Below are 23,580 nucleotides of genomic sequence, written 5' to 3'. Positions count from 1 at the left end.
CATAATTTTGCACTGGCTACCAGTAGCTGTTCGCATCAGATTCAAGATACTGATGTTTGCCTACAAGATAACCACTGGCTCTGCAGCAATATACCTAAAGTCGCTGGTTCAGACCTATGCTTGCGTTCTGCAAGTGAACGACGCCTCGTGGTGCCATCCCAAAGAGGCACAAAATCACTCTCAAGGACCTTTTCCTGGACTGTTCCCAGCTGGTGGATCGGCTTGCCTATCTCAATTCAATCAGCGGAGGCTTTAACCATTTTCAAAAAGTGTCTAAAAACTCATCCTTGTCTTCAACTTCTGCCCAATGAATACTAGCATTTGCCAAATGCTGTGTTTTGTCAAAGTTAACACCCTGCTTGCTCAACGTAGCAGAAGACTGATGTCTCTGTCTGCAGCCAAAGGATAAATCTGTCAGAAGTGGGATTCGAACCCATGCCTCCAGGGGAGACTGCGACCTGAACGCAGCGCCTTAGACCACTCGGCCATCCTGACACACTTGGTTGGCTAGGGATGGCCTGTTGTAGCCATACCTGAATGCACGGATCTAGAAGCTACTTATTCTCTGTTTGGGCGACCTTTAGCCCACAAGCCTCGTTGGCGCAGTTAGGCAGCGCGTCAGTCTCATAATCTGAAGGTCGTGAGTTTGAGCCTCACACGGGGCAGCGTGGTGCTTTTTTCTGATCACTGAGAGCGCTTAGACCAGTGGTATCAAACTAAATTCCTTTAGGGCCCGAGCCCTGTAGAGTGTTCTTCCAACCCTTCTCAAACACACAAGGCATGTAGTTTTCAAATGAGCCTGAAGGCCATGATTAGTTGGATCAGGTGTGTTCAATCAGGCTTGAATCTAAACTCTGCAGGTCTCCGGCCTTCCAGGGACTGAGTTTGACACCCGTGGCTTAGAAAGAAAGAGTGAGGTTCTCTGTCCCCTTCCGTGTGGGTTTCCCTGTGTCTCCTGGGGGCAAAAGGCCACAGCTCCTCTTCAGGGAAGGTAAAATGATGTTTTGTGGAAAACTGTGAGGTTCCAGGTAAATTCCCTGAATCTCATCCAGCGACATTGCGTGTAGACCCGTGCCATCCTTTTGTACACAATGAAGTGAAAATACTGCATTCATGCTGGCTAACACTGAATGAAGGCAGTAATAGCATCCCTCTCATATTCATGTAACACATGGCCACATCCTCCTGAGGTTTTGTGAAGTTTCAATGGCCATATTGCTGCACTGGCCCGGTCCTGCAGATTTGCCTTATACAAAGTTCGGAAGATTAGACCCTTCCGATCAGAGCAGGCCACACAACTCCTTGTCCAAGCTCTTTGTTTTCACCAGACTGGGCTACTGTTATGCTCCCTTGGCGGGTCTTCCGGCACGTACTATCAAGCCTCTGCAACTGATCCAGGATGCAGCAGCGAGAGTGGTCTTAAACGAGCCAAAGAAAGCCCACGTCACACCTTTCTTCATAATTTTGCACTGGCTACCAATAGCTGTTCGCATCAGATTCAAGATACTGATGTTTGCCTACAAGATAACCACTGGCTCTGCAGCAATATACCTAAAGTCGCTGGTTCAGACCTATGCTTGCGTTCTGCAAGGGACTGAGTTTGACACCCGTGGCTAAGAAAGAAAGAGTGAGGTTCTCTGTCCCCTTCCGTGTGGGTTTCCCTGTGTCTCCTGGGGGCAAAATGCCACAGCTCCTCTTCAGGGCAGGTGAAATGAGGTTTTGTGGAAACCGTGAGGTTCCAGGTAAATTCCCTGAATCTCATCCAGCGACATTGCGTGTAGACCCGTGCCATCCTTTCATATACAATGAAGTGAAAATTCCGCATTCATGCTGGCTAACACTGCATGAAGGCAGTAATAGAATCCCTCTCATATTCATGTAACACATGGCCACGTCGTCCTGAGGTTTTGTGAAGTTTCAAAGGCCATATTGCTGCACTGGCCCGGTCCTGCAGATTTGCCTTATACAACGTTCGGGAGATTAGACCCTTCCGATCAGAGCAGGCCACACAACTCCTTGTCCAAGCTCTTTGTTTTCTCCAGACTGGGCTACTGTTATGCTCCCTTGGCGGGTCTTCCGGCACGTACTATCAAGCCTCTGCAACTGATCCAGGATGCAGCAGCGAGAGTGGTCTTCAACGAGCCAAAGAAAGCCCACGTCACACCTCTCTTCATAATTTTGCACTGGCTACCAATAGCTGTTCGCATCAGATTCAAGATACTGATGTTTGCCTACAAGATAACCACTGGCTCTGCAGCAATATACCTAAAGTCGCTGGTTCAGACCTATGCTTGCGTTCTGCAAGTGAACGACGCCTCGTGGTGCCATCCCAAAGAGGCACAAAATCACTCTCAAGGACCTTTTCCTGGACTGTTCCCAGCTGGTGGATCGGCTTGCCTATCTCAATTCAATCAGCGGAGGCTTTAACCATTTTCAAAAAGTGTCTAAAAACTCATCCTTGTCTTCAACTTCTGCCCAATGAATACTAGCATTTGCCAATTGCTGTGTTTTGTCAAAGTTAACGCCCTGCTGGCTCAACGTAGCAGAAGACTGAAGTCTCTGTCTGCAGCCAAAGGATAGATCTGTCAGAAGTGGGATTCGAACCCATGCCTCCAGGGGAGACTGCGACCTGAACGCAGCGCCTTAGACCGCTCGGCCATCCTGACACACTTGGTTGGCTAGGGATGGCCTGTTGGAGCCACACCTGAATGCACGGATCTAGAAGCTACTTATTCTCTGTTTGGGCGCCCTTTAGCCTGCAAGCCTCGTTGGCGCAGTTAGGCAGCGCGTCAGTCTCATAATCTGAAGGTCGTGAGTTCGAGCCTCACACGGGGCAGAGTGGTGCTTTTTTCTGATCACTGAGAGCGCTTAGACCAGGGGTATTAAACTAAATTCCTTTAGGGCCCGAGCCCTGTAGAGTGTTCTTCCAACCCTTCTCAAACACACAAGGCATGTAGTTTTCAAATGAGCCTGAAGGCCATGATTAGTTGGATCAGGTGTGTTCAATCAGGCTTGAATCTAAACTCTGCAGGTCTCCGGCCTTCCAGGGACTGAGTTTGACACCCGTGGCTTAAAAAGAAAGAGTGAGGTTCTCTGTCCCCTTCTGTGTGGGTTTCCCTGTGTCTCCTGGGGGCAAAAGGCCACAGCTCCTCTTCAGGGAAGGTGAAATGATGTTTTGTGGAAAACTGTGAGGTTCCAGGTAAATTCCCTGAATCTCATCCAGCGACATTGCGTGTAGACCCGTGCCATCCTTTTGTACACAATGAAGTGAAAATACTGCATTCATGCTGGCTAACACTGAATGAAGGCAGTAATAGCATCCCTCTCATATTCATGTAACACATGGCCACATCCTCCTGAGGTTTTGTGAAGTTTCAAAGGCCATATTGCTGCACTGGCCCGGTCCTGCAGATTTGCCTTATACAAAGTTCTAAAGATTAGACTCTTCCGATCAGAGCAGGCCACACAACTCCTTGTCCAAGCTCTTTGTTTTCTCCAGACTGGGCTACTGTTATGCTCCCTTGGCGGGTCTTCCGGCACGTACTATCAAGCCTCTGCAACTGATCCAGGATGCAGCAGCGAGAGTGGTATTAAACGAGCCAAAGAAAGACCACGTCACACCTCTCTTCATAATTTTGCACTGGCTACCAATAGCTGTTCGCATCAGATTCAAGATACTGATGTTTGCCTACAAGATAACCACTGGCTCTGCAGCAATATACCTAAAGTCGCTGGTTCAGACCTATGCTTGCGTTCTGCAAGTGAACGACGCCTTGTGGTGCCATCCCAAAGAGGCACAAAATCACTCTCAAGGACCTTTTCCTGGACTGTTCCCAGCTGGTGGATCGGCTTGCCTATCTCAATTCAATCAGCGGAGGCTTTAACCATTTTCAAAAAGTGTCTAAAACCTCATCCTTGTCTTCAACGCCTGCCCAATGAATACTAGCATTTGCGAAATGCTGTGTTTTGTCAAAGTTAACATCCTGCTGGCTCAACGTAGCAGAAGACTGAAGTCTCTGTCTGCAGCCAAAGGATAGATCTGTCAGAAGTGGGATTCGAACCCACGCCTCCAGGGGAGACTGCGACCTGAACGCAGCACCTTAGACCGCTCGGCCATCCTGACACCCTTGATTGGCTAGGGATGGCCTGTTGGAGCCACACCTGAATGCAAGGATCTAGAAGCTACTTATTCTCTGTTTGGGCGCCCTTTATCCCTCAAGCCTCGTTTGGCGGGTCTTCCGGCACGTACTATCAAGCCTCTGCAACTGATCCAGGATGAAGCAGCGAGAGTGGTATTAAATGAGCCAAAGAAAGCCCACGTCACACCTCTCTTCATAATTTTGCACTGGCTACCAATAGCTGTTCGCATCAGATTCAAGATACTGATGTTTGCCTACAAGATAACCACTGGCTCTGCAGCAATATACCTAAAGTCGCTGGTTCAGACCTATGCTTGCGTTCTGCAAGTGAACGACGCCTCGTCGTTCCAGGGACTGAGTTTGACACCCGTGGCTAAGAAAGAAAGAGTGAGGTTCTCTGTCCCCTTCCGTGTGGGTTTCCCTGTGTCTCCTGGGGGCAAAATGCCACAGCTCCTCTTCAGGGCAGGTGAAATGAGGTTTTGTGGAAAACTGTGAGGTTCCTGGTAAATTCCCTGAATCTCATCCAGCGACATTGCGTGTAGACCCGTGCCATCCTTTCATATACAATGAAGTGAAAATTCTGCATTCATGCTGGCTAACACTGCATGAAGGCAGTAATAGAATCCCTCTCATATTCATGTAACACATGGCCACGTCGTCCTGAGGTTTTGTGAAGTTTAAAAGGCCATATTGCTGCACTGGCCCGGTCCTGCAGATTTGCCTTATACAACGTTCGGGAGATTAGACCCTTCCGATCAGAGCAGGCCACACAACTCCTTGTCCAAGCTCTTTGTTTTCTCCAGACTGGGCTACTGTTATGCTCCCTTGGCGGGTCTTCCGGCACGGACTATCAAGCCTCTGCAACTGATCCAGGATGCAGCAGCGAGAGTGGTCTTCAACGAGCCAAAGAAAGCCCACGTCACACCTCTCTTCATAATTTTGCACTGGCTACCAGTAGCTGTTCGCATCAGATTCAAGATACTGATGTTTGCCTACAAGATAACCACTGGCTCTGCAGCAATATACCTAAAGTCGCTGGTTCAGACCTATGCTTGCGTTCTGCAAGTGAACGACGCCTCGTGGTGCCATCCCAAAGTGGCACAAAATCACTCTCAAGGACCTTTTCCTGGACTGTTCCCAGCTGGTGGATCGGCTTGCCTATCTCAATTCAATCAGCGGAGGCTTTAACCATTTTCAAAAAGTGTCTAAAAACTCATCCTTGTCTTCAACTTCTGCCCAATGAATACTAGCATTTGCCAAATGCTGTGTTTTGTCAAAGTTAACACCCTGCTTGCTCAACGTAGCAGAAGACTGATGTCTCTGTCTGCAGCCAAAGGATAAATCTGTCAGAAGTGGGATTCGAACCCATGCCTCCAGGGGAGACTGCGACCTAAACGCAGCGCCTTAGACCACTCGGCCATCCTGACACACTTGGTTGGCTAGGGATGGCCTGTTGTAGCCATACCTGAATGCACGGATCTAGAAGCTACTTATTCTCTGTTTGGGCGACCTTTAGCCCACAAGCCTCGTTGGCGCAGTTAGGCAGCGCGTCAGTCTCATAATCTGAAGGTCGTGAGTTTGAGCCTCACACGGGGCAGAGTGGTGCTTTTTTCTGATCACTGAGAGCGCTTAGACCAGTGGTATCAAACTAAATTCCTTTAGGGCCCGAGCCCTGTAGAGTGTTCTTCCAACCCATCTCAAACACACAAGGCATGTAGTTTTCAAATGAGCCTGAAGGCCATGATTAGTTGGATCAGGTGTGTTCAATCAGGCTTGAATCTAAACTCTGCAGGTCTCCGGCCTTCCAGGGACTGAGTTTGACACCCGTGGCTTAGAAAGAAAGAGTGAGGTTCTCTGTCCCCTTCCGTGTGGGTTTCCCTGTGTCTCCTGGGGGCAAAAGGCCACAGCTCCTCTTCAGGGAAGGTAAAATGATGTTTTGTGGAAAACTGTGAGGTTCCAGGTAAATTCCCTGAATCTCATCCAGCGACATTGCGTGTAGACCCGTGCCATCCTTTTGTACACAATGAAGTGAAAATACTGCATTCATGCTGGCTAACACTGAATGAAGGCAGTAATAGCATCCCTCTCATATTCATGTAACACATGGCCACATCCTCCTGAGGTTTTGTGAAGTTTCAATGGCCATATTGCTGCACTGGCCCGGTCCTGCAGATTTGCCTTATACAAAGTTCGGAAGATTAGACCCTTCCGATCAGAGCAGGCCACACAACTCCTTGTCCAAGCTCTTTGTTTTCACCAGACTGGGCTACTGTTATGCTCCCTTGGCGGGTCTTCCGGCACGTACTATCAAGCCTCTGCAACTGATCCAGGATGCAGCAGCGAGAGTGGTCTTAAACGAGCCAAAGAAAGCCCACGTCACACCTTTCTTCATAATTTTGCACTGGCTACCAATAGCTGTTCGCATCAGATTCAAGATACTGATGTTTGCCTACAAGATAACCACTGGCTCTGCAGCAATATACCTAAAGTCGCTGGTTCAGACCTATGCTTGCGTTCTGCAAGGGACTGAGTTTGACACCCGTGGCTAAGAAAGAAAGAGTGAGGTTCTCTGTCCCCTTCCGTGTGGGTTTCCCTGTGTCTCCTGGGGGCAAAATGCCACAGCTCCTCTTCAGGGCAGGTGAAATGAGGTTTTGTGGAAACAGTGAGGTTCCAGGTAAATTCCCTGAATCTCATCCAGCGACATTGCGTGTAGACCCGTGCCATCCTTTCATATACAATGAAGTGAAAATTCCGCATTCATGCTGGCTAACACTGCATGAAGGCAGTAATAGAATCCCTCTCATATTCATGTAACACATGGCCACGTCGTCCTGAGGTTTTGTGAAGTTTCAAAGGCCATATTGCTGCACTGGCCCGGTCCTGCAGATTTGCCTTATACAACGTTCGGGAGATTAGACCCTTCCGATCAGAGCAGGCCACACAACTCCTTGTCCAAGCTCTTTGTTTTCTCCAGACTGGGCTACTGTTATGCTCCCTTGGCGGGTCTTCCGGCACGTACTATCAAGCCTCTGCAACTGATCCAGGATGCAGCAGCGAGAGTGGTCTTCAACGAGCCAAAGAAAGCCCACGTCACACCTCTCTTCATAATTTTGCACTGGCTACCAATAGCTGTTCGCATCAGATTCAAGATACTGATGTTTGCCTACAAGATAACCACTGGCTCTGCAGCAATATACCTAAAGTCGCTGGTTCAGACCTATGCTTGCGTTCTGCAAGTGAACGACGCCTCGTGGTGCCATCCCAAAGAGGCACAAAATCACTCTCAAGGACCTTTTCCTGGACTGTTCCCAGCTGGTGGATCGGCTTGCCTATCTCAATTCAATCAGCGGAGGCTTTAACCATTTTCAAAAAGTGTCTAAAAACTCATCCTTGTCTTCAACTTCTGCCCAATGAATACTAGCATTTGCCAAATGCTGTGTTTTGTCAAAGTTAACGCCCTGCTGGCTCAACGTAGCAGAAGACTGAAGTCTCTGTCTGCAGCCAAAGGATAGATCTGTCAGAAGTGGGATTCGAACCCATGCCTCCAGGGGAGACTGCGACCTGAACGCAGCGCCTTAGACCGCTCGGCCATCCTGACACACTTGGTTGGCTAGGGATGGCCTGTTGGAGCCACACCTGAATGCACGGATCTAGAAGCTACTTATTCTCTGTTTGGGCGCCCTTTAGCCTGCAAGCCTCGTTGGCGCAGTTAGGCAGCGCGTCAGTCTCATAATCTGAAGGTCGTGAGTTCGAGCCTCACACGGGGCAGAGTGGTGCTTTTTTCTGATCACTGAGAGCGCTTAGACCAGGGGTATTAAACTAAATTCCTTTAGGGCCCGAGCCCTGTAGAGTGTTCTTCCAACCCTTCTCAAACACACAAGGCATGTAGTTTTCAAATGAGCCTGAAGGCCATGATTAGTTGGATCAGGTGTGTTCAATCAGGCTTGAATCTAAACTCTGCAGGTCTCCGGCCTTCCAGGGACTGAGTTTGACACCCGTGGCTTAAAAAGAAAGAGTGAGGTTCTCTGTCCCCTTCTGTGTGGGTTTCCCTGTGTCTCCTGGGGGCAAAAGGCCACAGCTCCTCTTCAGGGAAGGTGAAATGATGTTTTGTGGAAAACTGTGAGGTTCCAGGTAAATTCCCTGAATCTCATCCAGCGACATTGCGTGTAGACCCGTGCCATCCTTTTGTACACAATGAAGTGAAAATACTGCATTCATGCTGGCTAACACTGAATGAAGGCAGTAATAGCATCCCTCTCATATTCATGTAACACATGGCCACATCCTCCTGAGGTTTTGTGAAGTTTCAAAGGCCATATTGCTGCACTGGCCCGGTCCTGCAGATTTGCCTTATACAAAGTTCTAAAGATTAGACTCTTCCGATCAGAGCAGGCCACACAACTCCTTGTCCAAGCTCTTTGTTTTCTCCAGACTGGGCTACTGTTATGCTCCCTTGGCGGGTCTTCCGGCACGTACTATCAAGCCTCTGCAACTGATCCAGGATGCAGCAGCGAGAGTGGTCTTAAACGAGCCAAAGAAAGACCACGTCACACCTCTCTTCATAATTTTGCACTGGCTACCAATAGCTGTTCGCATCAGATTCAAGATACTGATGTTTGCCTACAAGATAACCACTGGCTCTGCAGCAATATACCTAAAGTCGCTGGTTCAGACCTATGCTTGCGTTCTGCAAGGGACTGAGTTTGACACCCGTGGCTAAGAAAGAAAGAGTGAGGTTCTCTGTCCCCTTCCGTGTGGGTTTCCCTGTGTCTCCTGGGGGCAAAATGCCACAGCTCCTCTTCAGGGCAGGTGAAATGAGGTTTTGTGGAAAACTGTGAGGTTCCAGGTAAATTCCCTGAATCTCATCCAGCGACATTGCGTGTAGACCCGTGCCATCCTTTCATATACAATGAAGTGAAAATTCTGCATTCATGCTGGCTAACACTGCATGAAGGCAGTAATAGAATCCCTCTCATATTCATGTAACACATGGCCACGTCGTCCTGAGGTTTTGTGAAGTTTCAAAGGCCATATTGCTGCACTGGCCCGGTCCTGCAGATTTGCCTTATACAACGTTCAGGAGATTAGACCCTTCCGATCAGAGCAGGCCACACAACTCCTTGTCCAAGCTCTTTGTTTTCTCCAGACTGGGCTACTGTTATGCTCCCTTGGCGGGTCTTCCGGCACGTACTATCAAGCCTCTGCAACTTATCCAGGATGCAGGAGCGAGAGTGGTCTTCAACGAGCCAAAAATATCCCACGTCACACCTCTCTTCATAATTTTGCACTGGCTACCAATAGCTGTTCGCATCAGATTCAAGATACTGATGTTTGCCTACAAGATAACCACTGGCTCTGCAGCAATATACCTAAAGTCGCTGGTTCAGACCTATGCATGCGTTCTGCAAGTGAACGACGCCTCGTGGTGCCATCCCAAAGAGGCACAAAATCACTCTCAAGGACCTTTTCCTGGACTGTTCCCAGCTGGTGGATCGGCTTGCCTATCTCAATTCAATCAGCGGAGGCTTTAACCATTTTCAAAAAGTGTCTAAAAACTCATCCTTGTCTTCAACTTCTGCCCAATGAATACTAGCATTTGCCAAATGCTGTGTTTTGTCAAAGTTAACGCCCTGCTGGCTCAACGTAGCAGAAGACTGAAGTCTCTGTCTGCAGCCAAAGGATAGATCTGTCAGAATTGGGATTCGAACCCACGCCTCCAGGGGAGACTGCGACCTGAACGCAGCGCCTTAGACCGCTCGGCCATCCTGACACCCTTGGTTGGCTAGGGATGGCCTGTTGGAGCCACACCTGAATGCACGGATCTAGAAGCTACTTATTCTCTGTTTGGGCGCCCTTTAGCCCACAAGCCTCGTTGGCGCAGTTAGGCAGCGCGTCAGTCTCATAATCTGAAGGTTGTGAGTTCGAGCCTCACACGGGGCAGAGTGGTGCTTTTTTCTGATCACTGAGAGCGCTTAGACCAGGGGTATCAAACTAAATTCCTTTAGGGCCCGAGCCCTGTAGAGTGTTCTTCCAACCCTTCTCAAACACACAAGGCATGTAGTTTTCAAATGAGCCTGAAGGCCATGATTAGTTGGATCAGGTGTGTTCAATCAGGCTTGAATCTAAACTCTGCAGGTCTCCGGCCTTCCAGGGACTGAGTTTGACACCCGTGGCTTAGAAAGAAAGAGTGAGGTTCTCTGTCCCCTTCCGTGTGGGTTTCCCTGTGTCTCCTGGGGGCAAAAGGCCACAGCTCCTCTTCAGGGAAGGTAAAATTATGTTTTGTGGAAAACTGTGAGGTTCCAGGTAAATTCCCTGAATCTCATCCAGCGACATTGCGTGTAGACCCGTGCCATCCTTTTATATACAATGAAGTGAAAATTCTGCATTCATGCTGGCTAACACTGAATGAAGGCAGTAATAGCATCCCTCTCATATTCATGTAACACATGGCCACATCCTCCTGAGGTTTTGTGAAGTTTCAAAGGCCATATTGCTGCACTGGCCCGGTCCTGCAGATTTGCCTTATACAAAGTTCGGAAGATTAGACCCTTCCGATCAGAGCAGGCCACACAACTCCTTGTCCAAGCTCTTTGTTTTCTCCAGACTGGGCTACTGTTATGCTCCCTTGGTGGGTCTTCCGGCACGTACTATCAAGCCTCTGCAACTGATCCAGGATGCAGCAGCGAGAGTGGTCTTAAACGAGCCAAAGAAAGCCCACGTCACACCTCTCTTCATAATTTTGCACTGGCTACCAATAGCTGTTCGCATCAGATTCAAGATACTGATGTTTGCCTACAAGATAACCACTGGCTCTGCAGCAATATACCTAAAGTCGCTGGTTCAGACCTATGCTTGCGTTCTGCAAGTGAACGACGCCTCGTCGTTCCAGGGACTGAGTTTGACACCCGTGGCTAAGAAAGAAAGAGTGAGGTTCTCTGTCCCCTTCCGTGTGGGTTTCCCTGTGTCTCCTGGGGGCAAAATGCCACAGCTCCTCTTCAGGGCAGGTGAAATGAGGTTTTGTGGAAAACTGTGAGGTGCCAGGTAAATTCCCTGAATCTCATCCAGCGACATTGCGTGTAGACCCGTGCCATCCTTTTATATACAATGAAGTGAAAATTCTGCATTCATGCTGGCTAACACTGAATGAAGGCAGTAATAGCATCCCTCTCATATTCATGTAACACCTGGCCACGTCGTCCTGAGGTTTTGTGAAGTTTCAAAGGCCATATTGCTGCACTGGCCCGGTCCTGCAGATTTCCCTTATACAACGTTCGGGAGATTAGACCCTTCCGATCAGAGCAGGCCACACAACTCCTTGTCCAAGCTCTTTGTTTTCTCCAGACTGGGCTATTGTTATGCTCCCTTGGTGGGTCTTCCGGCACGTACTATCAAGCCTCTGCAACTGATCCAGGATGCAGCAGCGAGAGTGGTCTTCAACGAGCCAAAGAAAGCCCACGTCACACCTCTCTTCATAATTTTGCACTGGCTACCAATAGCTGTTCGCATCAGATTCAAGATACTGATGTTTGCCTACAAGATAACCACTGGCTCTGCAGCAATATACCTAAAGTCGCTGGTTCAGACCTATGCTTGCGTTCTGCAAGTGAACGACGCCTCGTGGTGCTATCCCAAAGAGGCACAAAATCACTCTCAAGGACCTTTTCCTGGACTGTTCCCAGCTGGTGGATCGGCTTGCCTATCTCAATTCAATCAGCGGAGGCTTTAACCATTTTCAAAAAGTGTCTAAAAACTCATCCTTGTCTTCAACGCCTGCCCAATGAATACTAGCATTTGCCAAATGCTGTGTTTTGTCAAAGTTAACGCCCTGCTGGCTCAACGTAGCAGAAGACCTAAGTCTCTGTCTGCAGCCAAAGGATAGATCTGTCAGAAGTGGGATTCGAACCCACGCCTCCAGGGGAGACTGCGACCTGAACGCAACGCCTTAGACCGCTCGGCCATCCTGACACACTTGGTTGGCTAGGGATGGCCTGTTGGAGCCACACCTGAATGCACGGATCTAGAAGCTACTTATTCTCTGTTTGGGCGCCCTTTAGCCCACAAACCTCGTTGGCACAGTTAGGCAGCGCGTCAGTCTCATAATCTGAAGGTCGTGAGTTTGAGCCTCACACGGGGCAGAGTGGTGCTTTTTTCTGATCACTGAGAGCGCTTAGACCAGGGCTATCAAACTAAATTCCTTTAGGGCCCGAGCCCTGTAGAGTGTTCTTCCAACCCTTCTCAAACACACAAGGCATGTAGTTTTCAAATGAGCCTGAAGGCCATGATTAGTTGGATCAGGTGTGTTCAATCAGGCTTGAATCTAAACTCTGCAGGTCTCCGGCCTTCCAGGGACTGAGTTTGACACCCGTGGCTTAGAAAGAAAGAGTGAGGTTCTCTGTCCCCTTCCGTGTGGGTTTCCCTGTGTCTCCTGGGGGCAAAAGGCCACAGCTCCTCTTCAGGGCAGGTGAAATGATGTTTTGTGGAAAACTGTGAGGTTCCAGGTAAATTCCCTGAATCTCATCCAGCGACATTGCGTGTAGACCCGTGCCATCCTTTCATATACAATGAAGTGAAAATTCTGCATTCATGCTGGTTAACACTGAATGAAGGCAGTAATAGCATCCCTCTCATATTCATGTAACACATGGCCACATCCTCCTGAGGTTTTGTGAAGTTTCAATTGCCATATTGCTGCACTGGCCCGGTCCTGCAGATTTGCCTTATACAAAGTTCAGAAGATTAGACCCTTCCGATCAGAGCAGGCCTCACAACTCCTTGTCCAAGCTCTTTGTTTTCTCCAGACTGGGCTACTGTTATGCTCCCTTGGCGGGTCTTCCGGCACGTACTATCAAGCCTCTGCAACTGATCCAGGATGCAGCAGCGAGAGTGGTCTTTAACGAGCCAAAGAAAACCCACGTCACAGCTCTCTTCATAATTTTGCACTGGCTACCAATAGCTGTTCGCATCAGATTCAAGATACTGATGTTTGCCTACAAGATAACCACTGGCTCTGCAGCAATATACCTAAAGTCGCTGGTTCAGACCTATGCTTGCGTTCTGCAAGGGACTGAGTTTGACACCCGTGGCTAAGAAAGAAAGAGTGAGGTTCTCTGTCCCCTTCCGTGTGGGTTTCCCTGTGTCTCCTGGGGGCAAAATGCCACAGCCCCTCTTCAGGGCAGGTGAAATGAGGTTTTGTGGAAAACTGTGAGGTTCCAGGTAAATTCCCTGAATCTCATCCAGCGACATTGCGTGTAGACCCGTGCCATCCTTTCATATACAATGAAGTGAAAATTCTGCATTCATGCTGGCTAACACTGCATGAAGGCAGTAATAGAATCCCTCTCATATTCATGTAACACATGGCCACGTCGTCCTGAGGTTTTGTGAAGTTTCAAAGGCCATATTGCTGCACTGGCCCGGTCCTGCAGATTTGCCTTATACAACGTTCGGGAGATTAGACCCTTCCGATCAGAGCAGGCCACACAACTCCTTGTCCAAGCTCTTTGTTTTCTCCAGACTGGGCTACTGTTATGCTCCCTTGGCGGGTCTTCCGGCACGTACTATCAAGCCTCTGCAACTGATCCAGGATGCAGCAGCGAGAGTGGTCTTCAACGAGCCAAAGAAAGCCCACGTCACACCTCTCTTCATAATTTTGCACTGGCTACCAATAGCTGTTCGCATCAGATTCAAGATACTGATGTTTGCCTACAAGATAACCACTGGCTCTGCAGCAATATACCCAAAGTCGCTGGTTCAGACCTATGCTTGCGTTCTGCAAGTGAACGACGCCTCGTGGTGCCATCCCAAAGAGGCACAAAATCACTCTCAAGGACCTTTTCCTGGACTGTTCCCAGCTGCTGGATCGGCTTGCCTATCTCAATTCAATCAGCGGAGGCTTTAACCATTTTCAAAAAGTGTCTAAAAACTCATCCTTGTCTTCAACGCCTGCCCAATGAATACTAGCATTTGCCAAATGCTTTGTTTTGTCAAAGTTAACGCCCTGCTGGCTCAACTTAGCAGAAGACTGAAGTCTCTGTCTGCAGCCAAAGGATAGATCTGTCAGAAGTGGGATTCGAACCCACGCCTCCAGGGGAGACTGCGACCTGAACACAGCGCCTTAGACCGCTCGGCCATCCTGACACACTTGGTTGGCTAGGGATGGCCTGTTGGAGCCACACCTGAATGCACGGATCTAGAAGCTACTTATTCTCTGTTTGGGCGCCCTTTAGCCCACAAGCCTCGTTGGCGCAGTTAGGCAGCGCGTCAGTCTCATAATCTGATGGTTGTGAGTTTGAGCCTCACACGGGGCAGAGTGGTGCTTTTTTCTGATCACTGAGAGCGCTTAGACCAGGGGTATCAAACTAAATTCCTTTAGGGCCCGAGCCATGTAGAGTGTTCTTCCAACCCTTCTCAAACACACAAGGCATGTAGTTTTCAAATGAGCCTGAAGGCCATGATTAGCTGGATCAGGTGTATTCAATCAGGCTTGAATCTAAACTCTGCAGGTATCCGGCCTTCCAGGGACTGAGTTTGACACCCGTGGCTTAGAAAGAAAGAGTGAGTTTCTCTGTCCCCTTCCGTGTGGGTTTCCCTGTGTCTCCTGGGGGCAAAAGGCCACAGCTCCTCTTCAGGGCAGGTAAAATGATGTTTTGTGGAAAACTGTGAGGTTCCAGGTAAATTCCCTGAATCTCATCCAGCGACATTGCGTGTAGACCCGTGCCATCCTTTCATATACAATGAAGTGAAAATTCTGCATTCATGCTGGCTAACACTGCATGAAGGCAGTAATAGAATCCCTCTCATATTCATGTAACACATGGCCACGTCGTCCTGAGGTTTTGTGAAGTTTCAAAGGCCATATTGCTGCACTGGCCCGGTCCTGCAGATTTGCCTTATACAAAGTTCTAAAGATTAGACCCTTCCGATCAGAGCAGGCCACACAACTCCTTGTCCAAGCTCTTTGTTTTCTCCAGACTGGGCTACTGTTATGCTCCCTTGGCGGGTCTTCCGGCACGTACTATCAAGCCTCTGCAACTGATCCAGGATGCAGCAGCGAGAGTGGTCTTCAACGAGCCAAAGAAAGCCCACGTCACACCTCTCTTCATAATTTTGCACTGGCTACCAATAGCTGTTCGCATCAGATTCAAGATACTGATGTTTGCCTACAAGATAACCACTGGCTCTGCAGCAATATACCTAAAGTCGCTGGTTCAGACCTATGCTTGCGTTCTGCAAGTGAACACCACCTCGTCGTTCCAGGGACTGAGTTTGACACCCGTGGCTTAGAAAGAAAGAGTGAGGTTCTCTGTCCCCTTCCGTGTGGGTTTCCCTGTGTCTCCTGGGGGCAAAAGGCCACAGCTCCTCTTCAGGGCAGGTGAAATGATGTTTTGTGGAAAACTGTGAGGTTCCAGGTAAATTCCCTGAATCTCATCCAGCGACATTGCGTGTAGACCCGTCCATCCTTTTATATACAATGAAGTGAAAATTCTGCATTCATGCTGGCTAACACCTGAATGAAGGCAGTAATAGCATCCCTTTCATATTCATGTAACACATGGCCACATCCTCCTGAGGTTTTGTGAAGTTTCAAAGGCCATATTGCTGCACTGGCCCGGTCCTGCAGATTGGCCTTATACAACGTTCGGAAGATTAGACCCTTCCGATCAGAGCAGGCCACATAACTCCTTGTCCAAGCTCTTTGTTTTCTCCAGACTGGGCTACTGTTATGCTCCCTTGGCAGGTCTTCCGGCACATACTATCAAGCCTCTGTAACTGATCCAGGATGCAGCAGCGAGAGTGGTCTTCAACGAGCCAAAGAAAGCCCACGTCACACCTCTCTTCATAATTTTGCACTGGCTACCAATAGCTGTTCGCATCAGATTCAAGATACTGATGTTTGCCTACAAGATAACCACTGGCTCTGCAGCAATATACCTAAAGTCGCTGGTTCAGACCTATGCTTGACTTCTGCAAGTGAACGACGCCTCGTGGTGCCATCCCAAAGAGGCACAAAATCACTCTCAAGGACCTTTTCCTGGACTGTTCCCAGCTGGTGGATCGGCTTGCCTATCTCAATTCGAGCAGCGGAGGCTTTAAACATTTTTAAAAAAGTGCCAAAAACTTATCCTTGTCTTCAACGCCTGCCCAATGAATACTAGCATTTGCCAAATGCTGTGTTTTGTCAAAGTTAACACCCTGCTGGCTCAACGTAGCAGAAGACTGAAGTCTCTGTCTGCAGCCAAAGGATAGATCTGTCAGAAGTGGGATTCAAACCCACGCCTCCAGGGGAGACTGCAACCTGAACGCAGCGCCTTAGACCGCTCGGCCATCAAGACACACTTGCTTGGCTAGGGATGGCCTGTTGGAGCCACACCTGAATGCAAGGATCTAAAAGCTACTTATTCTCTGTTTGGGTGCCTTTTAGCCCACAAGCCTCGTTGGCGCAGTTAGGCAGCGCGTCAGTCTCATAATCTGAAGGTCGTGAGTTCGAGCCTCACACGGGGGAGAGTGGTGCTTTTTTCTGATCACTGAGAGCACTTAGACCAGGGGTATCAAACTAAATTCCTTTAGGGCCCGAGCCCTGTAGAGTGTTGTTCCAACCCTTCTCAAACACACAAGGCATGTAGTTTTCAAATGAGCCTGAAGGCCATGATTAGTGGGATCATGTGTGTTCAATCAGGCTTGAATCTAAACCTGGCTTTAGAAAGAAAGAGTGAGGTTCTCTGTCCCCTTCTGTGTGGGTTTCCCTGTGTCTCCTGGGGGCAAAAGGCCACAGCTCCTCTTCAGGGCAGGTGAAATGATGTTTTGTAGAAAACTTTGAGGTTCCAGGTAAATTCCCTGAATCTCATCCAGCGACATTGCGTGTAGACCCGTGCCATCCTTTTATATACAATGAAGTGAAAATTCTGCATTCATGCTGGCTAACACTGAATGAAGGCAGTAATAGCATCCCTCTCATATTCATGTAACACATGGCCACATCCTCCTGAGGTTTTGTGAAGTTTCAAAGGCCAAATTGCTGCACTGGCCCGGTCCTGCAGCTTTGCCTTATACAACGTTCGGAAGATTAGACCCTTCCGATCAGAGCAGGCCACATAACTCCTTGTCCAAGCTCTTTGTTTTCTCCAGACTGGGCTACTGTTATGCTCCCTTGGCGGGTCTTCCGGCACATACTATCAAGCCTCTGCAACTGATCCAGGATGCAGCAGCGAGAGTGGTCTTCAACGAGCCAAAGAAAGCCCACGTCACACCTCTCTTCATAATTTTGCACTGGCTACCAATAGCTGTTCGCATCAGATTCAAGATACTGATGTTTGCCTACCAGATAACCACTGGCTCTGCAGCAATATACCTAAAGTCGCTGGTTCAGACCTATGCTTGCGTTCTGCAAGTGAACGACGCCTCATGGTGCCATCCCAAAGAGGCACAAAATCACTATCAAGGACCATTTCCTGGACTGTTCCCAGCTGGTGGATCGGCTTGCCTATCTCAATTCGAGCAGCGGAGGCTTTAAACATTTTCAAAAAGTGTCTAAAAACTCATCCTTGTCTTCAACGCCTGCCCAATGAATACTAGCATTTGCCAAATGCTGTGTTTTGTCAAAGTTAATGCCCTGCTGGCTCAACATAGCAGAAGACTGAAGTCTCTGTCTGCAGCCAAAGGATAGATCTGTCAGGAGTGGGATTCGAATCCACGCCTCCAGGGGAGTCTGCGACCTGAACACAGCGCCTTAGACCGATCGGCCATCAAGACACTTGCTTGGCTAGGGATGGCCTGTTGGAGCCACACCTGAATGCAAGGATCTAGAAGCTACTTATTCTCTGTTTGGGTGCTCTTTAGCCCACAAGCCTCGTTGGTGCAGTTAGGCAGCGCGTCAGTCTCATAATCTGAAGGTCGTGAGTTCGAGCCTCACACGGGGCAGAGTGGTGCTTTTTTTCTGATCACTGAGAGCGCTTAGACCAGGGGTATCAAACTAAATTCCTTTAGGGCCCGAGCCCTGTAGAGTGTTGTTCCAACCCTTCTCAAACACACAAGGCATGTAGTTTTCAAATGAGCCTGAAGGCCATGATTAGTTGGATCAGGTGTGTTCAATCAGGCTTGAATCTAAACTCTGCAGGTCTCCGGCATTTCAGGGACTGAGTTTGACACCCGTGGCTTAGAAAGAAAGAGTGAGGTTCTCTCTCCCCTTCCGTGTGGGTGTCCCTGTGTCTCCTGGGGGCAAAAGGCCACAGCTCCTCTTCAGGGCAGGTGAAATGATGTTTTGTGGAAAACTGTGAGGTTCCAGGTAAATTCCCTGAATCTCATCCAGCGACATTGCGTGTAGACCCGTGCCATCCTTTTATATACAATGAAGTGAAAATTCTGCATTCATGCTAGCTAACACTGAATGAAGGCAGTAATAGCATCCCTTTCATATTCATGTAACACATGGCCACATCCTCCTGAGGTTTTGTGAAGTTTCAAAGGCCATATTGCTGCACTGGCCCGGTCCTGCAGATTTGCCTTATACAACGTTCGGAAGATTAGACCCTTCCGATCAGAGCAGGCCACACAACTCCTTGTCCAAGCTCTTTGTTTTCTCCAGACTGGGCTACTGTTATGCTCCCTTGGCGGGTCTTCCGGCACGTACTATCAAGCCTCTGCAACTGATCCAGGATGCAGCAGCGAGAGTGGTCTTCAACGAGCCAAAGAAAGCCCACGTCACACCTCTCTTCATAATTTTGCACTGGCTACCAATAGAACCTACATTAGCTTCCCAGATAGCAAACTGACATAGAATCAACGTAGAATCGACGTTTCTCGTCGATCCAACATCGTTTTGCTCATCGGGTTAACGTTGATCCGACCTAAAACGAAACTAACGAAAAATTGATGCAATTGGTTGCGTTACCTAACGTTGAATCGACGTTGATTTTCAGTTGGTTGAAACGACGTCAGAGAATCAATTAGTTTTCAACATAAAATCGATCTAATTGGTTTGCTTATCTAATGTTGAAACGACGTTGATTTCATTTGGGTAAAACTACTTTACTATTAACATTTTCTGCTAGTTTTAAAAATCTCACATACTTACTACTAAATAAATTAGCCTGTATAAATAAAACTTTAAACACATCACATTCAGTCATAATTTCTTTATTATTTATACAATACAGTTTATACACAGTTACACACACATGTGTAGAGCACAACCCACAAGTCTAGCAAAGAAAATGCTTTTACACAAAAATACACACACAAATAGGTATAAAGTATATTATAGGCTAATATAAATTGTGACCAAAAAATATGACCAAATGTGTCTCACTTATTTTCAGTGGGTCACAAAAGAAGATGCAAGGCAGAACCTTAAAAAAACTGACAGCCTCAGTCACGGTTCACTATCATTGCTTTTACATATATATATATATATATAATAATGGTGACTGAGGCCGTCACTCTTTGCTTTTGTGTTCCACAAAATAAAAGACATATGAGATGATGATTTATAAAGAAGACAAAGGTAGATCAAGTAGATCAATCAGTTTTCATTTGCAATCAAAACTTGAGTTGTTTGTAATATCAGGGATGTAACCTAATCAGGTCAGGTATGATCATGTAGGCCACAATTAGACAATAAAGTTAATTTTTAGTTGACTTATATATATATATATGTCCTATGACTCCATGATTAAATTCATTTATAGTTTGGGGGTAATTTTTTTATCACGCGCCTTAAAAATATTATCTTTTGTATATTTTCATATAAAATGGCAACATTTGATGTACTACCCGAATTCCGGAAAAGTTGGGACGTTTTTTAAATCTTAATAAAATGAAAACTAAAGGAATTTCAAATCACATGAGCCAATATTTTATTCACAATAGAACATAGATAACGTAGCAAATGTTTAAACTGAGAAATTTTACACTTTTATCCACTTAATTAGCTCATTTAAAATTTAATGCCTGCTACAGGTCTCAAAAAAGTTGGCACGGGGGAAACAAATGGCTAAAAAAGCAAGCAGTTTTGAAAAGATTCAGCTGGGAGAACATCTAGTGATTAATTAAGTTAATTGATATCAGGTCTGTAACATTATTAGCTATAAAAGCTTTGTCTTAGAGAAGCAGAGTCTCTCAGAAGTAAAGATGGGCAGAGGCTCTCCAATCTGTGAAAGACTGCGTAAAAAAATTGTGGAAAACTTTAAAAACAATGTTCCTCAACGTCAAATTGCAAAGGCTTTGCAAATCTCATCATCTACAGTGCATAACATCATCAAAAGATTCAGAGAAACTGGAGAAATCTCTGTGCGTAAGGGACAAGGCCGGAGACCTTTATTGGATGCCCGTGGTCTTCGGGCTCTCAGACGACACTGCATCACTCATCGGCATGATTGTGTCAATGACATTACTAAATGGGCCCAGGAATACTTTCAGAAACCACTGTCGGTAAACACAATCCGCCGTGCCATCAGCAGATGCCAACTAAAGCTCTATCATGCAAAAAGGAAGCCATATGTGAACATGGTCCAGAAGCGCCGTTGTGTCCTGTGGGCCAAGGCTCATTAAAAATTGACTATTTCAAAGTGGAATAGTGTTTTATGGTCAGACGAGTCCAAATTTGACATTCTTGTTGGAAATCACGGACGCCGTGTCCTCCAGGCTAAAGAGGAGGGAGACCTTCCAGCATGTTATCAGCGTTCAGTTCAAAAGCCAGCATCTCTGATGGTATGGGGGTGCATAAGTGCATACGGTATGGGCAGCTTGCATGTTTTGGAAGGCTCTGTGAATGCTGAAAGGTATATAACGGTTTTAGAGCAACATATGCTTCCCTCCAAACAACGTCTATTTCAGGGAAGGCCTTGTTTATTTCAGCAGGACAATGCAAAACCACATACTGCAGCTATAACAACAGCATGGCTTTGTCGTAGAAGAGTCCGGGTGCTAACCTGGCCTGCCTGCAGTCCAGATCTTTCACCTATAGAGAACATTTGGCGCATCTTAAAAACGAAAAATACGTCAAAGACGACCACAAACTCTTCAGCAGCTGGAAATCTATATAAGGCAAGAATGGGATCAAATTCCAACAGCAAAACTCCAGCAACTCATAGCCTCAATGCCCAGACGTCTTCAAACTGTTTTGAAAAGAAAAGGAGATGCTACACCATGGTAAACATGCCCCGTCCCAACTATTTTGAGACCTGTAGCAGAAATCAAAATTGAAATGAGCTCATTTTGTGCATAAAATTGTAAACTTCCTCAGTTTAAACATTTGCTATGTTACCTATGTTCTATTGTGAATAAAATATTGGCTCATGTGATTTGAAAGTCTTTTAGTTTTCATTTTATTAAAATTTAAAAAACGTCCCAACTTTTCCGGAATTCGGGTTGTAAAACATGTATTTCTTTTCTTTTTATTAATTATATAAAATGTAAACAAAAAATGCCTTGTGTTATTTAGCATGTGCTATTTAACTAATTCACTTTTAAAAACTCTTTGGATCTACACAAAACATGCAAATGATTTTTGGATTCAAAATGTAAATTTTTACTTAAAGGTGACAAGTTTGCATCCCCTGAATATTCAGTTGTTAATGTCCCTTTGTTATATTTGCATACAGTACAGCTAATGTACAATCGAGACACTTTGTACATTATTATAACAAAATTGAGCACTTGTGACATTGAAATTTGTATTTGTAGAGAATATTTCAATAGATCATCAAGAAAATGTTTTTGGAGCTGCAAGCTTGTATTTTGTTTCTCTCTCTCTCACAAACACAACAAAACCTTCTCAAAATCTCCACTACAGGTGCATAAATCCTATTCTACAAAATAACAAATTCACAGGCTAAGTTATACCAGATTTATGGAGGGCTGCATTTCATTTTGCTAATTTTATTGAATATTTTTTTCCTGAAATGTGTTTATTAGAACTGGACATATTTACAGACTTTATGAGAATAGTAGTATTTGTAGATAAGATCATGGTAGAATGACCTGCCTTTATTAATTTGAGCAGCTGAGTCTTCAGCCATTTCCCAAAAGCACTTACCGTTTCTATTCAATTCATTTTTATTCAATTTGCTCTAATTTGTAAAAAAATAAAATAATAATAATAGTAAATAAATAACTTATGTGTAGTGTGCTAGACTAAAACCCCTTTCACACTGCACGGTGGTCCCAAAAAAAAGGCAGATCAATGTTTGTGACGAAAAATTATGTGCAAACTGTAATGAAGCTTTTTATGTGCATTTTATGTGCAAACTGTAGGTACAGCTGTCCAGGCCAACATCTGATGTGCTTATCTCTTCAACTGTCATCCCAGGAAACCTGCAATAAAAACAAAATCCATCATACATTAGCAATATAACAGGGCTGTACAATCCTGTTCCTGGAGATCTACTTACCTGCAGAATTCAGATCTGACCCTGATCCAACACACACATCTGTAACTGTCAACTGCTTTCACTGACGTGCTGTGAAGTAGATTTGCTGACAAGTTCCTCCCTGAAAGTACATTGATAACACAGTGAAACTGTATTTACGTTGAGGATCGTTTAATAAAGTCACAATATTACTGTGATGGCATTCAAACTTCACAATCTCAGGAAGGAGGAGGCAGGAACCGGCGGACAATCAAACAACACTTTAATAATGAAATATAGACAAAACATCGCGCCAGCCCCTCGCAAACGACTGTCACGCACAAACCCAAAATAAAGTCCAGGCCTGGTCCTCTCTCGTCCTTCACTGTCGCTGGTCCTCTTTTATATCCCTCCGATCTCCTCCGTGGGACTCGAGACCAGTGAGTGTCGAAGGTGTCCCTCATTTACAATCACTCCACCGACCTCGATCCGTTCCCAAGGCTCTCGGCCCCACCCCACTCGCCACAATAACTTTTTAATGATCTCAGTAATAACATTGTTAAATAAAATTAGCATTGCTAACAGGCGAGTGCTTATGAGAAAGGCATGCAACAGCTTTTTATGTTCATTTACAGTCATTTACATTTGTATCTTAAATACATAGGAGTACAAGCAGAAAATGTAGGAGCAAACCTTAAATCAGCCTGCAAACTTACCTTTTAGGACAATGATTACAATATAAGGATTATTTAGCAGCTTTGCATGTTCATCTATAGTTTCCATCATCTGAAATCTTTGTGAGGTCTGGCATCTTCTGAAGTCTCCACACGCGAGGCTGGAGAAACAGGAAAACAAAAGGAGAACGATTAGCATAGCTGTTCATATTTCACACAAAAAATATGATTTATTTCATCACATTTAACAGAAGTGAAACATTATGAGATGTTTTCTTTGTGAATACATGTTAAAATGTAATTGAACGTTCACAGTGAGCTTGATTGACAGGTGATCTGACCTATCATAACGCCAATACTGCCATCTTGCCTGACAAACAAATTACCATATTTTCCACACTATAGGGTGCATCTAAGAGCCTT

The 23,580-nt window shown here is 46.4% G+C and overlaps 1 long non-coding RNA gene and 16 other non-coding genes across 17 annotated transcripts; 8 read left to right on the top strand and 9 right to left on the bottom strand.

Moving 5' to 3' along the window:
- Nucleotides 1–412: 412 nt before the first annotated feature.
- On the bottom strand, nucleotides 413–495 carry trnal-cag (transfer RNA leucine (anticodon CAG)). Its single transcript has one exon. It is a non-coding gene; the product is annotated as a tRNA-Leu (tRNA).
- A 96-nt stretch (nucleotides 496–591) lies between these two features.
- Nucleotides 592–665, top strand: trnam-cau (transfer RNA methionine (anticodon CAU)). Its single transcript has one exon. It is a non-coding gene; the product is annotated as a tRNA-Met (tRNA).
- Nucleotides 666–2,583: 1,918 nt separating this feature from the next.
- On the bottom strand, nucleotides 2,584–2,666 carry trnal-cag (transfer RNA leucine (anticodon CAG)). The gene has a single exon. It is a non-coding gene; the product is annotated as a tRNA-Leu (tRNA).
- Nucleotides 2,667–2,762: 96 nt separating this feature from the next.
- Nucleotides 2,763–2,836, top strand: trnam-cau (transfer RNA methionine (anticodon CAU)). The gene has a single exon. It is a non-coding gene; the product is annotated as a tRNA-Met (tRNA).
- Nucleotides 2,837–4,040: 1,204 nt separating this feature from the next.
- trnal-cag (transfer RNA leucine (anticodon CAG)) lies at nucleotides 4,041–4,123 on the bottom strand. Its single transcript has one exon. It is a non-coding gene; the product is annotated as a tRNA-Leu (tRNA).
- A 1,360-nt stretch (nucleotides 4,124–5,483) lies between these two features.
- trnal-uag (transfer RNA leucine (anticodon UAG)) lies at nucleotides 5,484–5,566 on the bottom strand. The gene has a single exon. It is a non-coding gene; the product is annotated as a tRNA-Leu (tRNA).
- Nucleotides 5,567–5,662: 96 nt separating this feature from the next.
- trnam-cau (transfer RNA methionine (anticodon CAU)) lies at nucleotides 5,663–5,736 on the top strand. Its single transcript has one exon. It is a non-coding gene; the product is annotated as a tRNA-Met (tRNA).
- A 1,918-nt stretch (nucleotides 5,737–7,654) lies between these two features.
- trnal-cag (transfer RNA leucine (anticodon CAG)) lies at nucleotides 7,655–7,737 on the bottom strand. Its single transcript has one exon. It is a non-coding gene; the product is annotated as a tRNA-Leu (tRNA).
- Nucleotides 7,738–7,833: 96 nt separating this feature from the next.
- trnam-cau (transfer RNA methionine (anticodon CAU)) lies at nucleotides 7,834–7,907 on the top strand. The gene has a single exon. It is a non-coding gene; the product is annotated as a tRNA-Met (tRNA).
- Nucleotides 7,908–9,826: 1,919 nt separating this feature from the next.
- Nucleotides 9,827–9,909, bottom strand: trnal-cag (transfer RNA leucine (anticodon CAG)). The gene has a single exon. It is a non-coding gene; the product is annotated as a tRNA-Leu (tRNA).
- Nucleotides 9,910–10,005: 96 nt separating this feature from the next.
- On the top strand, nucleotides 10,006–10,079 carry trnam-cau (transfer RNA methionine (anticodon CAU)). The gene has a single exon. It is a non-coding gene; the product is annotated as a tRNA-Met (tRNA).
- Nucleotides 10,080–12,021: 1,942 nt separating this feature from the next.
- Nucleotides 12,022–12,104, bottom strand: trnal-cag (transfer RNA leucine (anticodon CAG)). Its single transcript has one exon. It is a non-coding gene; the product is annotated as a tRNA-Leu (tRNA).
- A 2,089-nt stretch (nucleotides 12,105–14,193) lies between these two features.
- trnal-cag (transfer RNA leucine (anticodon CAG)) lies at nucleotides 14,194–14,276 on the bottom strand. Its single transcript has one exon. It is a non-coding gene; the product is annotated as a tRNA-Leu (tRNA).
- A 96-nt stretch (nucleotides 14,277–14,372) lies between these two features.
- trnam-cau (transfer RNA methionine (anticodon CAU)) lies at nucleotides 14,373–14,446 on the top strand. The gene has a single exon. It is a non-coding gene; the product is annotated as a tRNA-Met (tRNA).
- A 2,121-nt stretch (nucleotides 14,447–16,567) lies between these two features.
- trnam-cau (transfer RNA methionine (anticodon CAU)) lies at nucleotides 16,568–16,641 on the top strand. The gene has a single exon. It is a non-coding gene; the product is annotated as a tRNA-Met (tRNA).
- Nucleotides 16,642–17,982: 1,341 nt separating this feature from the next.
- Nucleotides 17,983–18,056, top strand: trnam-cau (transfer RNA methionine (anticodon CAU)). The gene has a single exon. It is a non-coding gene; the product is annotated as a tRNA-Met (tRNA).
- A 4,325-nt stretch (nucleotides 18,057–22,381) lies between these two features.
- On the bottom strand, nucleotides 22,382–23,338 carry LOC132098450 (uncharacterized). The gene is made up of 3 exons (XR_009422924.1): nucleotides 23,200–23,338; nucleotides 22,526–22,625; nucleotides 22,382–22,448 (listed from the first exon to the last, which is right to left on the bottom strand). It is a non-coding gene; the product is annotated as an uncharacterized LOC132098450 (long non-coding RNA).
- Nucleotides 23,339–23,580: the final 242 nt, after the last annotated feature.

Source organism: Carassius carassius, chromosome 22 (assembly GCF_963082965.1).
Source record: "Carassius carassius chromosome 22, fCarCar2.1, whole genome shotgun sequence".
NCBI lineage: Eukaryota > Metazoa > Chordata > Actinopteri > Cypriniformes > Cyprinidae > Carassius > Carassius carassius.
The sequence above is the reverse complement of the archived record's forward strand: the minus strand, read 5'-3'. Positions and strand labels throughout refer to the sequence as shown.